A 16,117-nucleotide genomic window follows, 5' to 3' on the forward strand; every position below is an offset into this window, starting at 1 on the left:
TAGACTCGAGTACAGTGGTACAATCATAGCCCCCAAATAGCTGGGACTGTAGGCCTGCACCATGCCAGGTTATTTATTTTTTACTTTTTGTGGAGAAAGGATGTTGATATGTTGCCCAGTTGGTCTCAAACTCCTGGACTCAAGTGATCCTCTCACCTCAGCCTCCCCAAAATGCTGATATTACAGGCATGAGCTACCATACCTGGCCAGAAACATATTTTTTAAATATTAGGACTTACCCAAGGAGACAAAGTTTCCAGAACTTGGTGACAACTATCATTGTAGCTTCCTGCTAGGGTCCAATGGATAGGCATGGGGGTGAGGTTAACATCATTATTTGATGTGAGAAATCAAACAGGGCCAAAAGAATGAAATTACAAACTGGGGCAGCTTCCCTTCTTTGTGAATAATTTCCCATAGATTCATTCTGCTCTCACCTCTCCCCACCAAACCTGGAATGGAATCTTGTTTCTATTTGTCTCTCATCATAAAGCTCATGAATTTTTTTTAAATTATGTTAAATTTCACTCAGGTAATAGAATTCTGCAGGTTGCTGACTTGTGAGAAAAATAAGACAGCTGTTTTCATGTGTTAAAAAGAACTTGGATCGACAGTTAACATAATCTACTGTGAACATTTTTTCCCACTGTGGTTAGATAAGTATGTTTGGCTTTAGTTGTTAAATCTCTGAGTTTGCAGATAGGTATTGATATGCAACAGCCTGCAGAGAACTAATTGTCCACAGAATTGCTTGACAGCTCACATTCCATGTGGACATTTTTCCCTGGGTCAATCACTATTAAAAGGAAAAATGAATCTTAATTTTTCCCCCTAAGCCAACAGGGACCGCTCCTGTATTCTATTGATAAGATGTGGACAGGCCCTGTCCGTGAGTGCTCATGTTTACCGAGCAGGGAGCTGACGTGCATGCTCACAAGTGAACACAGCGAGACCAGAAGCCCAGAACCTTTTCCCCATTCAGGGAGAAAGGGAAGCATGCAGAATGCAAAGCAGGCTTGTCAGAGGTCTGGCAAGAGGCAGGAAACACTGACCATGTTCATTGAATTTTCAAAATGCCCAACAGGAGGGCTGAACCAGAAAAAATAAATATAAGTTCAAGATAAAATGGGAATGATTTCAGCCTGACAAAAAGAAGAAGGTCTGTGATCAAGGATGCAGCAAACTCTGGAATAGAGGGCTAGAGGAGAACCCCATGACCATGTAACAATATCTATGGCAGCATGTGTGCTGTAGTCCTTGCTTTAGAGTTTTACTCTTACTTCTTAAAAATACATAAGTAGGCTGAACTCAGTGGCTCAACCTGTAATCCCAGCACTTCATGAGGCCAAGGCGAGTGGATGGTCTGAGCCTGCGGGTTCTAGACCAGCTCAGGAAACTTGGCAAGACCTCGTCTCTACAATAAAAAATTAAAAATTAACCTACGTGGTAGTGCATACCTGTAGTTCCGACTACTTGGAAGGCTGAGGTGGAAGGATTGCCAGAGCCCAGCAGGTCAATGCTGGGGTGGTATGAGGGTGCCACTGCACTCCAACCTGGGTGATAGAGTGAGACTACAACTCAAAAAAAGAAAAATACATAAGTATGCAGGACACAGTGACTCATGCCTGCAACCCCAGTTGTTTTGGCAGAAAGACCACTTGAACCTAAGAGTTGAAGACCAGCCTGGGAGGTATAGTGAGACATCACTACCAAAAAAAAAAAAAGTTAACCCAGCATGGTGTTGTGCACTTGCAGTCCTAGCCACTCAGGAGGCTGAGGTTAGAGTATCTCTTAAACGCAGAAACTCAAGGCTGCAGTGAACTAAGATTGAGCCACTGCACTCCAGTCTCAGTGACAGAGAAAGATAGTCTCAATAAAATTTCAATGAAAAGAAATAAATAAATAGATAATACGTAAGTAATAAACAAGTACATAAGTAACAAATAAATAAATACTATGGTAAAGTAGTACATTTTAAAGCAATATAAAAAGTAAATTAAGAGTAATAAATAAATGGAATATATTAAAAATAAATACTAGCAACCCAAATTTTAAGCATTACAAATAAAGTGGAAGTGCTCCTAGACCACACCCTCTGCTACAACTCCAAATTTCCCTTTCAAACAATGTACAAAACACTAACCGATCTGCTTTGTGCTTTTCCAGACCTTTTTCTTACACACACACAGCATGGACATACCCCCCCACACACACACCACCAGTACATATGTCTGGTGATACATGATAGATGCTATCATGCTATACATATTATTCTATTCTTACCATTTTTCATTTCAAAAATATGCATCATGGTGATCTATGTCAGTTTATATTGAGCTACCTTTTGCAAAGTAGTCCAGAATATGAATCTAAATAGTTTGTTCAACTATTCCCTTTTTTACAGATACTTAGGCTGTTTTACATTTTTTTCTATCACAGACAATACTGAGAGTAATACCTGCAGTGCGTTGGAGAAGCCATTTTCTTCCATGCTTGCCACCTAGTTGAAATTATTATGGGGATCTTTAAGAAGCAAGGAAACAACCTCATCTGTCCTGGGTGATTTGGTCATTCACTTGCTAAAAGGTAAAAAAGAAAATGTCTCTCATGGCCCACAGCTATCCCTTGATTCAGTGAGAATGGATAAGAGAAAATCTCTCCTGAGAGATTACCTGGAATGGGCATATTTTTTAAAAACTATCTTCTCACCTTCATTTTCATATACATAGTCATTTGTAGGCACAGAACTGGCTGCAGGAGTCAGGAGTCTGGTTCAGGTGCAGGATAGTCAGAATTAGTTGGTGAAGGCACTTTTTTAAGGTCATTTTTCCTAGTACAGATCTGAGTATCATGAGAAATATTTATCATTTTAAGACCCTCTCCCATTAATTCACAATCGCAGTGTGGGCTAGGCCAAGTGCTGGACTCGGAGGATAGAGAGAGATGAAGGAGACACCAGCTGTCTCTTTAGGCGTCCACAGCCAGAACCCATTACCTTCCAACATGAACCATAGAGAGAGGTGTACTGTGAGTCCACATGGGGTCTGTCTTACTGTAGTGAAACAGTGCCTTCCCTTGCAAGTTCTGAGTGCAATTGTAATTATTATTGTCTGATTTTCTTTTTTTTTTCATAGATATTAACAGCTGCTTCACCCCCAAACACATCCTTTCCCCAGGTGGTAGCTGTATGTCGCTGTGTGTACCTGAATCCTGCATCAGATGCCATTTCAGAGCTGCTGTTTGGGGATAGACCGACAGCTGCCAAAGCAGGGGCTTCCTCCAGCCCTGAGAATAATGTAATAATTGAAAACAGAGAGACTACATTGACTTTTGACCCAGAGGAAAACAGATGTATGCACATAGTGACCAACGACCCTAGGTCATTGCCCTCCTTTAAACTTAAAACGAGCCTAAAGTAAGATAACCATTTTTGAAAACCAGAAGAAAACCAACTCCCCCTTGTTGTAAGAATGAATCACAGGCAGTCCCAACTTTATAAATGAGCAGATTACCTAAATTGGTATGTAGGTACTGACTCAATTAAACTCACAGGTGGTAAAATCTGAATGTGATGTAGACAGAGCAATTTATCTATAGATATTCATGTTTTGCCAAAAATAGATTATCACATTTTCTACAGACCCTCTTTCTGTGTTAGTTTTTATTTTTTCTAGAAATTAATTGCTTCATCTAGCAGACATTTGTTATCCTTCTCTCTTCCCTCCCTCCTCCCACCCCTCATCCAGATAAGAAGGACATTTGAGGGGTGAGTAGTTCACTGGGATATTTAGGGGGCAGCTGGTGAACTGAATAAGAGAGACACAGTTGTCTGCATAAAGTTGACACATCCAGCCAGTATCTCAATAGCTGCCATTGTTTCCTCTGCCCACTAGGAGCTCATTGTGGATGGCTGGGCCTTTCTCCAGGGTCCATAATGAACTCTGGGCAGGTGGAGGTAAAATAAGCCCTGGATGGAAATCATTGCTGCCAAACTCACAGAGGCTTGTATCTGCCAATTGGGACAATACCCATCATAAATTGGAATTGACCATTATGATGGTCTACCCTTGCCAAAGGAGACTGGCTACAAATCAGCAGCTCCTGGCACTGATGACTTTGAAAAACTAACCTAGGATCCAAACTTGAATTGTAAAAAGACTCTTCATCTTTGACCTAGTAATCCTTCTACTAGACATTATTCTAAGAAAACTGTTTCTGTCTGTCTACACACAAACACATATACAAACATAAAGATAAGTGAATGTTGTAAGATGGTTCATTATGGGTTATTAATTTATACTAAGTAAATCCTAAGAGGCATACAATGGAGTATTAATAATATTAATTTTTGAGCATACAAAAGAGAATAATTCATTTACCCCTCCAAAATCATATGTTTGATGTAGAGTTAATATTATGGTAAATGCTCAAGATAAAAAATGTTAAATGGAAAGAGGTGGTATATAATTATATATTTAATATGATACCAATGTAATTACTCTATGTAGATAAATGTGTATTTCTACGGCATTTCTGCAAAATACTTAAAGGTGGTAGAATTGTGAACGCTTCTCTTAAAATATTCTCTTTATTTCCTTCAGTATTTTCCATTTCCACAATGAATTTATGCAACAGTTAGTCATAAATATGCATTAAAAATTTTTGGTCTTAGCCAGGCTCGGTGGCTCAGCCTGTAATCCTGCGCTTTGGGAGGTTGAGGTGAGTGGACTGCCTAAGCCCACGCGTTTGAGACCCGCCTGGGCAACTTGGCAAGACCTCATCTCTACAATATATCAAAAATTAGCCGGGCATGGTAGTGCATGCCTATAGTTCCAGTTATTTGGAAGGCTGAGGTGGAAGGATGGCCGGAGCCCAGCAGGTCAAGGCTGCAGCAGCTGGGAGCGGCCACTGCACTCCAGTCTGGGTGACAGAGTGAGATTCCAACTCAAAAAAAAAAAAAAATTTGGTCTTACAGATGAAGATTTGCTTTTATCACTCAGCATCCCCTGAAGACATTAACTCAACTCTTAACTGTATATTTTAAAAGGGACAAACCTCAATTGTCTCGAACTAGCCTAAGACTTTTGTGACTCTAGCTAAAGATACTTCTAGATCTATGGAATTTAAAATTTCATTTTACTAATCCCTTAATACTACCTTCAAAACATTTAGAAGTTTCAAATATTCTTCTACCTAGAAAGCAACAAATAAAAACAATCTGTTTTCCCCAAGTTCAGATACCAAGTATAGCAATCTTGATGTATAAGTTTTTAAATGTTTTATTTATGTCCACTTATTTGTATTCTTCACAAAAATACCTGCAAAGACCCCAAGAGGAGCATTTGAACGCATGAGGAGATGTTTTAATGTAATTCAAAGTTTGGGAAAATTCTTCTGTAGATTTCTGCAAATACACCTATGGACTGCCAAATATATTTGCAACTATCAACTGCTATTCAATTTAATAAATGAATGCATACTTTAAAACTATCTCTTTCATGGACACCAGTAATTAATTATTTAGTGAAATGTGAATTGATAATCAACACAGAAAAAAGTTAAAAAACCCACAAAACTTGCAATTTCTGAAAGAAAAAGCAAAGTTTCCAAACATATGACTCAAATATTCTGATTTCTCTTTCCCCTTCTCCTTCTCCTCTTCTTTCTCCTCCTCCTCCTCCTCCTTCTTCTTCAAAGTCTATTTTTTTTGTTTTATTTTTGAGTTGGAGTCTCACTCCATTGCCCAGGCTGGAGTGCAGTGGCATGCTCACAGCCACCCAAGTATTGACTTGCTGGGCTCCAGTGATCCTTCCACCTCAGTCTTCCAAGTAATCTGAACTACAGGTGCACACTACCATGCCCAGATAATTTTTTGATTTACTGTAGAGATAAGGTCTTGTCAAGTTGCCCTGGCTGGTCTTAAACCCATGCACTCAGACAATCCACTCACCTCGACCTCTCAAAGTGCTGGGATTACAGGCTGAGCCACCGAGCCTGCCCAAAGTCTACTCTTTTAATAAAATCAAACACTAAAAATGAACTGGAGGAAAGTTTCAGCATTGATTCTGGAACATTCTCAGTCACCTGACAGATTTGATATGGTTGATTTTGAATAGGTTTAAATATGTTACTTTAAGCCGGGCTCGGTGACTCAGCCTGTAATCCCGCGCCTTGGGAGGCCAAGGTGAGTGAATCGCCTGAGCCCGTGGGTTCGAGACCCACCTGGGCAACTTGGCGAGACCTCATCTCTACAATAAGTCAAAAACTAGCCGGGCGCGGTAGTGCCCACCTGTAGTTCCAGCTACTTGGAAGGCTGAGGCAGAAGGATCGCCGGAGCCCAGCAGGTCGAGGCTGCTGTGGCCGGGAGCGACCACTGCACTCCAGTCTGGGCAACAGAGTGAGACTCCAACTCAAAAAAACCCCCAAAAACAACAACAACAAAATAAATATGTCACTTTATATTTCTTCAGAAAAAGTAATTATTGGCTCATTTCACCTTTATTTTTTCTTTTTTGAGTCAGAGTCTGTCTCTGTCACAGAGTCTGTGGCATGATCACAGCTCAGGGCAGCCTCTAACTTCTGGGCTCAAGCAATCCTCTCACCTCAATCTCCCATGTAGCTGGGCCTACAGGTACATGCCACCATATCTGGCTAATTTCTCTTCCTTTTTCTTCTTCTTGTTTTTATCCCTTAAGTCTCAGTATTAAGTTCAATACTGGGCCTAGGAGACAACATTGTTCTACTCAGGAGCAAAGCTGACCTCAATAGAATTAGGAAGAACCAATTTTCCTTCAGAGTCTTCCGTCTGTGCTCTTTTCCTATCATTGGCACCTTTGACTCTGCTTCCTCTAGACTTCTAGTGTCTTTGCCACCTCTTTCTCTCTTGGTCTATCAAAGCTCTGCTTTCAAAAATAAAAAACAAAAGCAAACAAACAAAGCCATGAAACAAATTCACTTTAAGTACAATGGAGGAGAGACAACTAAGTTCAAGAACCAAGAATCAACCAATGAGTAGGAAACAGTTTTGAGAGGAGTAGGGAAGGAAAGAGAGAATCAGGATAGTAGGGTAGTCAAGGGCTTCCCTAAAACTACCCAGGATGGGGGGCAGCCCAGTGTGACCCGAGGGAGCACTAGTCCCTTACTGAATGTGCTTAAACCAGAGATTCCTGGTTTAAGTCTCTTGAGAACTTGTACCAATTAAACAATTTGAGCCTCTGTTTTCTCACCTGTAAGATGGGAAGATTAAGTAGGATCCTATCACTGAAGGCCCAGGCCAGGGCTTGACACATAAACAAGTGCTCAAAATGTCTAGTATGATGATGTTAATTATGATTACATTTACATTTTCAATAATAAAAAAAATTAAAAGAAATGTTCCCTATTTCACTTTTCTGGTAGGGAAAGTGAATTTCAAGCCTGAGGCCAATACTTTGAAGGCTATGAAAAAAAAAAACTTTCGTGTCTGCAAATAATCCTTTCTTGCTACAAAAAAAGCTACATCTATCAATAAAACAAAATGTATGCATAACCCATTACCTTTTAAGGGAAAGGACTAAATAATAGCAATACTCAAAAAACAAAAATGTAAAATTAAAACAGCAGGATGATGCCAAAGAAGAGTATTGTGATTTTTTTCTCCTTTGCCCAATACCTGCCAATGCTACCTAATTTTAGATTTTGAGCTCTTTGAGACACAACTGAATTTTCTATCACCAATATTTTAAATCGCACAATATGTGGCCTTGTTCCCTTCTGAAACCCCACAGCTTTGTCTCTGTGCATGACTTATGACAGTTATTACATGCTGCCTTGACGTAGGTCATGTTTTGTACTTCTGCTCCTAACCTTCCAGCCACCTTCTAAGCAGGGTCCTCAGCTTCATTGCCCCACCACATGGGTCTGGTTGTCTTGGTCCGTCTTCTATGACTCAAAGTAGGTTTTGGTCTTTGAGAACCTTCTATAACTAGAAGGAGACTGGTATTTAATGAGAAGGGAAGGGAAGACAATGGAAATGATGAAAAGAAAGTGAATAGTAGATATTTGTGATCTAATGTTTTTTTCCAGTTACAAATCTAAAAATAAAACACATTTAAGCTTTTTAATTGTTACCACCTAAAAAGATGTTACTAACTGCCCTGAATTTTATTTATATCAGGTCATACCAGGCCCCTCTATTTCATTCCATTCCTTCCTTTGCTCAGAACCTTTGTGTAAAGGAAAAACAAACTGCTTTTTTTCTTTACTTGCACACACAACATGGAACGCTTCTGTGACCAGATGTGTGAGATTTTTTTCCCCACACACCAAGTAATTCTTCATCGGACACCAACTGGGTGTCCTATAATCCAATCCAATTCTGACACTAGCTACCTGGAGATAGTGTCAGACCCACAGATTGAGGGTGCAGTCCCACAATACTGTCCCAACTTCAGAGGCCAACACCAAACCTCAGGTTGTGACCGTGCTTCTGCCCAATGGATATAAATCAGGGTTGCCACAACCTCCCTCTTTGGGTTAGATAATTTGCTAGGATGGCTTACAGAACTCGAGGAAGTATTTCTCTTACATATACTGGTCTATTGAAAAGGTTACTATAGAGGATACAGATGAAATTCAGAGGTGGAAATAGATAGGGCTAGATATGGGGGTGCATAACTTCCAGGACCTATCTATGCACACAATGGTCCCAGTACCTACGTGTATTCAGCTACCTGGAAGCTCCTCAAATATTCCCGTGCAAGAGTTTTTATAGAACTTGATCTTCAGCCCCACCCTCCTTCCTAGAAGTTGGTAGATGGAGCTGAAAGTTCCAGCCTTCTAATGGCATGGTCTTTCAGGTGACCAGTTCAATCCTAAGCCTACTCAGGGGCCCCATTCCAAGTTACTGCATTAACATAAACTCGGATGTGATTAAAAGGGCCTCATTATGAATGAATAATAGACGTTCCTATCACTGAGGACATTCCAAAGGTTTCAAGAACTCTGTAACAGGAACTGGGGACAAAAACCAAATATATTTCATATTAAGTCACACTTTGGAAACAAAAGAGAGAGGCATACTTACTGAGAGGATTTCATCTCCTATTTGTTTTTTATATAAGTTGAGAGAGTCTCAACTCAAGCACTGTAGCTAATAGATTCATTGTCCAATGTGAAATGACAAGTCAACATATACAGATACCACGTTTCAGCAGAGGAAGAGATTTAATCATAGAGTGACTGAATGAGGAGATGGGAGGAAACCTCAAATCCACCTCCACAAGGAAGTTGAGGCTAGGGTTTTTAAGTTTTGGAGTGGGCTGAAGTGTAGAGATTGTTGATTGGTCAAAGAATGTAGGGTGAAGTCATGAGACAGAGATGAAGAATCTGTATTCTTATACTGATCCTGTTTCTCTGTGGTGATCTTCAAACTGGTTAGCATCAGCTGTTTCACTAGAATTTGGGATCTGAAAAACATCTTAAGCAATTCTTAAACAAAAACCTTATGATTCTAACATCAGAAATTCTGTCTAAAGAACAATGAGGGTTCAAATGATTAGTGACTAGTGACTTTCAGTTACAAGGAAGAGGGTCAAAGTACACCCTGATTAATGCTTAATTATAACTATATTTCTGTGCAGAAGTCTTGTTAGCCCTGTGAGGATGGCTTTAGCACAATTTTGCAGAGTCCATGACTCATGAGCTCATGTACCACAAGTGGTTTACTCTGGGGTTATTACAGCATTTGTAGTTATTTAGGACATTTACAATGGGCCTTTGTATAAAGCACCTTGTCATTTTTATTGCTTCTCTTTAAAGAAATATTTGTACAACAACTTTTATTTTATTAATAGATATATCTTTCTTGTAGCAAGAAGGGATTATTTGCAGGCACTAAGGTATTTATTTTTCCCATAACCTTCAACGTATTGGCCTCGGGTTTGAAATTCACTTTCCCTATCAGGAAAGTGGGATAGAGAAAATTCCTCAAACATGACCAGTGAAGATTAGCAGGCCAATTTGGGAGCTTGCTTTTAGCACTGCCAGTCACATTAACATTTTTGTCTTGCCACAGCAAAAAGGACACATTTTGACCTTCCACATATTACTCTCTCTCATTACTACACTTTTTTTTTTTCCCAAAGGAGCCAACAATGTTCATATACATGGAAAGCCAGGAAAGAAGCAAATACACTGTAGATGAAAAAAATCTCCTGAGTCGATGCAAAATAAATAAATAAATAAATAAAGCAAAACAAAAGGAATCAAAATCCAAGCATGTTACTGTTAAATTAGACTTTTAAATAGGCTATTGATATCAGAAGAGTTTTAGTGCAATTGTCTCCTTAAATTTGGCAGAGAAATCATTAATCATTTGATGTTAAATTTACACAGATTGTTGAATAAATGAGCAGCACTAAGACCACATGATGGTGAACCCAAAGGAAAAAAAGAGAGAGATGAGAGAAAGGAGAGAGGAAACAAGGGGGATTTCTTCTTTGCAGGCCACTCAGAACAGGAATCCAGTAGTTTGTGGTTATTTCAAGCGTCACTCCTTGGATTCTTGCCTGCCTAAATGGCAAGTCATTTAAGTGCTTAAAAAAATCATGCCAGGCACAAAGATAGAAACTTACTGTAGTATCAAGCAGCTTTTAATAGATGTAAACTCGGGGCAGATATGAGTGTTGCATAACTTCAGGCTTATGCTATCAACTTGGTTGTCATTTGATGAGCTGCCAGGTTTCCCTTGTCATCACCAGGTACCAGTGAGTGCAATGCAGATGCAGAGTAGCATTCACGGGAGACGACAGTCCTGCCATAATAGGGCTTTGGGAGTGCAACTTGACAATTTTCAATCCATGTGGTTCCCAGGTGAAATGATTTCCCTCTTGCCTCCTAGCACAGCCATATTAAAGCCATTCTCACAGGGTTAACAATTCTGGACAGAACTATCATCATAATTGAGTATTAATCAGGTTGCACTTTGACCCACTTCCTCATAACCTAAAGTCACTAGATAGCTACCATTTGCAGCTCCATTGTTCCTATAGATGGGGTTTCTGATGTTAGAATCATAAGACTTTTGTTTAAGAATTGCTTAAGCAGATCCTGAATTCCAGCCAGCAAAACAGCTGACATCAACCAGTCTGAAGACTCCCATAGTATGAGAATATAGCTCATCATCTCCCTGTCCTATGACTTCACCCTGCACTCTGACCAATCGACAACCTCCACATTTCAGCCCACTCCAAAACCCTTAAAAACCCTAGCCCCACACTCTTTGGGGAGAAGGATTTGAGGTTTCCTACCATCTCCTCGTTTGGCGACTCTATGATTAAACTTTTCTCTGCTCCAACCAGTTCCTTGGCATATTGATGTGCTGCACATATCAGGCAGCAGATCTATTACAGTCCAATAGCACCCCAGGTTTAAAGACATTGAGTCCTGCATTCTCTGGCTGTCATCATATCAGCAGAATGAGGGAAAGCCAGCAACTCAGATACAACCAAGCAGATCAAGTAAGCCAGAGAATTACAAATCTCAGAGAAGAACATTCCTTGAAACAAGCTGTTTTTACACATCTTTTATTAACTGGACATATTACATAGTTACAATTGTTCACTGTATAAAACTTCAATAACAAAACCCTGATTCGGTCATCCTGGACCTGCTTTGCCTTATGATTTTATTGTCCAAATGTTCCCACGTCACTCAGTCATCCACCAAATCTATGATGAGCATCAAGGCACTCAGGTCAAAACACTGTATAAAATACTACAAAACACACATAAATGAATGAGATGTGGTCTCTGCCATCAAAAAACTGTGTCCTTCCCAAGCTGAATGCTTGTTCCCTGGCAGGAATAAATTTATCTCCTCTCCCTGCTGTCAAAGACCACCTATATTATTTTTCTTAGGCAATTTGAGACTCTTGCAGTCAATGTGAATATTAAGCCATTCCCAACTTCCTTGAGGAACAGATATATTCCTTACCCACCTACCACCCACTAGATGCATTTCCCTTCCAGATCTCCAGGTGATGGGCCCAGCTTCATTGCTCCAGTGGTGATGGCCTCCTCACATATCTACCAGTTATTAATTCTGCAAAACATCCAATATAATCACCTCACCCTCCTTAAGTACTCACTGAAGCTCTCTGCTGCCTGTACAGTCAAATCTAGATTCCTCCATGGGCACTCAGATCAGGACTCCATTAAGGAACTAACATAAAATTAAGAGAAGGGGCATAACCAAAATAATTTAGCCAATGGAGTTCCCAACCAGGTCTGAATGTGTTAAGTGAGAATTGTATTTGAACTGGCCTCACCTGCAGTATTTGGGGCTGCATGAATTTTTGTGAGTGGCAGCCTAACTTTGTGCATATAAATTGGGTAATTACACTAGTAAATTGGAATTTGTGCATTCAGACTCGGCACCTGTAAATAACTGGAGGACAGAGAAAGAAGGCCAATTGAAACTCTGGCCCTCAATATCTGAAAGCAGCACTTTCTAGACAGCTTGAAGACTGAGGTTTGACAAGGCCTAACAGGAAAGGCAAGATGAGGGGTGAGTAGAGTGAGTACCCAAACATTTTGTTTGTACATTATTTTCTATTTAAAGATAATAATGTGGTGCAGGAAAGTTGAAACATGAAAATTATATATTTGGTCATCTCATCTCAACTTCCAGCAGAGTAACAATTGTCACAAAATTACCATACTTGTGTAGGACATAATTTGTTAGAAGTTGACGGCCCGAAAGCTCATATCTACCCTGAGGTCTGAGAAGAACTTGTCCTAGAGTGAATCATGTCCTCTATGTTTCTGAAAGGACATGGACAGCAAATGGACTTTGTGGAGGACTAACTTGGACATTCAGTTGTAATTTGTGAAATGCTGTCCACTTATATGTAGAAATATCTTGTGTTGAGCTGGAGTAAATCACTTAACCGCTCAAGGCCTCATTTCTGCCATGAGGGAACTGATTATGCAGGAAATTAAACTAACATTATAGAAATGCTCCAATGTGCTAGGCAACTTACCTATGCTATCTCATTCAATCTTAACCACACTGTGAGTTAGATATTCTTTTTTGAAATTTTTATTTTATTTTATTTTCTATTTTTTCTTGGGTTGGATTCTCGCTCTGTCGCCCAGACTGGAGTGCAGTGGCCGCTCCCAGCCACCACAGCCTCAACCTGCTGGGCTCCAGCGATCCTTGTGCCTCAGCCTTTCAAGTAGCTGGAACTACAGGCGCGCGCTACCACACCCGGCTAGTTTTTGATTTATTGTAGAGATGAGGTCTCGCCAAGTTGCCAAGGTGGGTCTCGAACCTGTGGGCTCAGGCAATTCACTCATCTCAGCCTCCCAAAACGCAGGATTACAGGCTGAGCCACCGAGTCCAGCTGAAAATTTGATTTTATTATAGAGATGTGGGGTATAAGTAAGGATTAACTATACAAGTGGGTTGCATGCACATAAAGTTTGGACCTCCAACTGGCCCTCACTTTAAGTGATATAGAACCAGGTACCCTTTATGTTGTTATGTGACCCTCTTCCCTCCCCTAGCCCAGCATCTGCCAATCTCTCCCTTTTGCTAATGTGATTAATGTTCAGGTCCTACTTATGAGTGAGAACATGCAGCATTCAGCTCTTTGTTTCTGTGACAGATCACTAAGTATAATGGTCTCCGACTCCATACAATTTGCTGCAAAATCTATGATTTTGTTCTTCTTTATGGCTGCATAATACTCCCTCATGTATATGTACCACATTTTCTTTTTTTTTGTTTCTGACAACAGACAAGACTTGTCATCCTTTTTTAAAAAAACTTTATTTTAAAGATGTGGGGTATAATTCGGGATTAGGTACATAAATTGTATCACATTTTCTTTATTCAGTCCACTTTCAATGGACAATAGCGTTGATTCCGTGTTTTTGCTATTGTGAATAGTGCAGGTATAAACACTCATGTGCAGCTGTCTTTTTTGTAGAATGATTTATGTTCCTCCAGGTATATTCCCAGGAGAGGGATTGCTGGATCATATGGAAGGTCAATTTTTAGTTCTTTTCGGAATAGCCACACTGCTTTCCATAGAGGATGAACTAGCTTGCACTCCCATCAACAGTATAGAATCGTCGCCTTTTCTCTGCACCTGTGCCAGCATCTGTTGTTTTTTTATTGATTAATGATGGCCATCCTTACTGGAGTTAGGTGGTAGCTCTCATTTTACAGATTAGGAAATTACGAAAGGTTAAACAACCTATTCAAACTCCCTTAGCTGGTGAGTAGCGTAACTAGGACTTAAAAGCAGTTGGTTTGGGTAAGTGATTTTTTTTTTTTGAGTCAGAGTCTCACTCTGTACCCAGGCTGGAGGGCACCACAGCCTCCACCTGCTGGGCTCAGGCGATCTTTCTGCCTCAGCCTTCCAAGTAGCTGGAACTACAGGTGTGCACCACCATGCCTGGCTAACTTTTTTTATTAATTGTCTGAGCACCGTGTTGCTCAGACTGGTTCGAGCCCCTGAGCTCAGGCAATCCTCTCACCTCCACCTCCCAAAGTGCTAGCATTACAGGTGGGTAGGTGATTCTTTTTTTTTTTTTTGAGTTGGAGTCTCACTCTGTCGCTCAGACTGGAGTGCAGTGGCCGCTCCCGGCCACCACAGCCTCGGCCTGCTGGGCTCCGGCGATCCTTCCGCCTCAGCCTTCCAAGTAGCTGGAAAGGGCGTGCGCTACCACACCTGGCTGATTTTTTGATTTATTGTAGAGATGAGGTCTCGCTGCCCAGGCGGGTCTCGAACCTACGGGCTCAGGCAATCCACTCACCTCAGCGGCCCAAAGGCGCGGGATTACAGGCTGAGCCACCTAGCTGGCTGGTAAGTGATTCTTAACTAAATACAGAAGAAATAGAAGGACACCTATTAGCTCATCAAACTTCTCCCTTAGGCTGATGCTTGAGGGAGGGCAGACATTGTTGCTCTGAGAATCATGTCACACTTCTCAACAATATTAACACACCATCCAAAACTTTAAGCCTTATTCTAGCTTCAGAACTCTGGCACTATTTCACACTGTCTCCTGGCCATCTTCAGGGTCTCTTCCAAATGAGAAAACATTGCAAAATTTTTTGATCAATGGCCACGAAGCTTAAGTCAACACAACACCTTTGGACTTGGCGTGTGCAACATTTCATCTCTAGTGCTGTTTTCAAAGCCAACATAATGTTTGAACCAATCTCAGAGATGTCACCGGACTTGAGAAATAGTAGAAACAACTTCCTTGAACAAGTTTCCCCCACTGATCTCTACACACTGCCTCTCCACATGTTTCTCCTTTTTATATTAAAACATTGTGGACATTTGCTAAAATGTGAATTAAAATCTAACAGGTTCAACCAGTAGTGTTCTTGAGACTCCTGTACTTGTGCTATTTTACACACACACTGGGGTCTACAGCAAGTAGATTTAGTTTATCAGATTATTCCTAGCAGAGTGCAGAGTCCTAAGAGGGCAGGCCAGAAAGCAAGTTGCTTCTGATGGGAAAATGAGATCAGAACAGATGCAGCGCCTTGGGCACTTCCTGAGGGCCATGAGGGTGGAGGGGGAGGAGGAGGGGAGCTGAACAACCCTGAATGAAAGGAGGAGAGGCTGGAGCCAGGGGTCCTGAGAGGAGAAAGCAGACCCTGTTGCTTCTCAGCTGACTCTGAAGAATCTGTGCACCAGTGCTGTGATTTGACTGATTTGGTGTTTGAATCCATTTTCTACACAGCTGGTTCTTTCCTCAGAAAGAAAGAAATGTGGTCCCCGTAGTGCCTGGGTGAGGTTGTGTTGGGACAGGAAGATACACACACACACTCCGGTGGCTTGTGAGCCAACTGCTCAAGGCTGTTTACTTGAAGGCTCTTCCAGCTCTCAAAGGTGTCTCCCACACGTGAGTGGGGTTGAGTGTGTTTATGCAAATATCAAAGTTCTGACTTAGCCATGATTTATCAATGAAATCCTCATTAATAATATTAAAGAGCAAAATTTGACTCTGGCAAGGGTCCTTTGACCAATCATTGCTATTGTCAATGCTGTATGTTAAACAGACAAGCGGCTGAATGTAGCCTTTGAAGTTCTATTTTATTTCAATAGCAACAC

This window comes from Carlito syrichta, unplaced genomic scaffold (genome assembly GCF_000164805.1).
Source record: "Carlito syrichta isolate Samal-C Ts95f unplaced genomic scaffold, Tarsius_syrichta-2.0.1 Scaffold308805, whole genome shotgun sequence".
NCBI classification, from domain to species: Eukaryota; Metazoa; Chordata; class Mammalia; order Primates; family Tarsiidae; genus Carlito; species Carlito syrichta.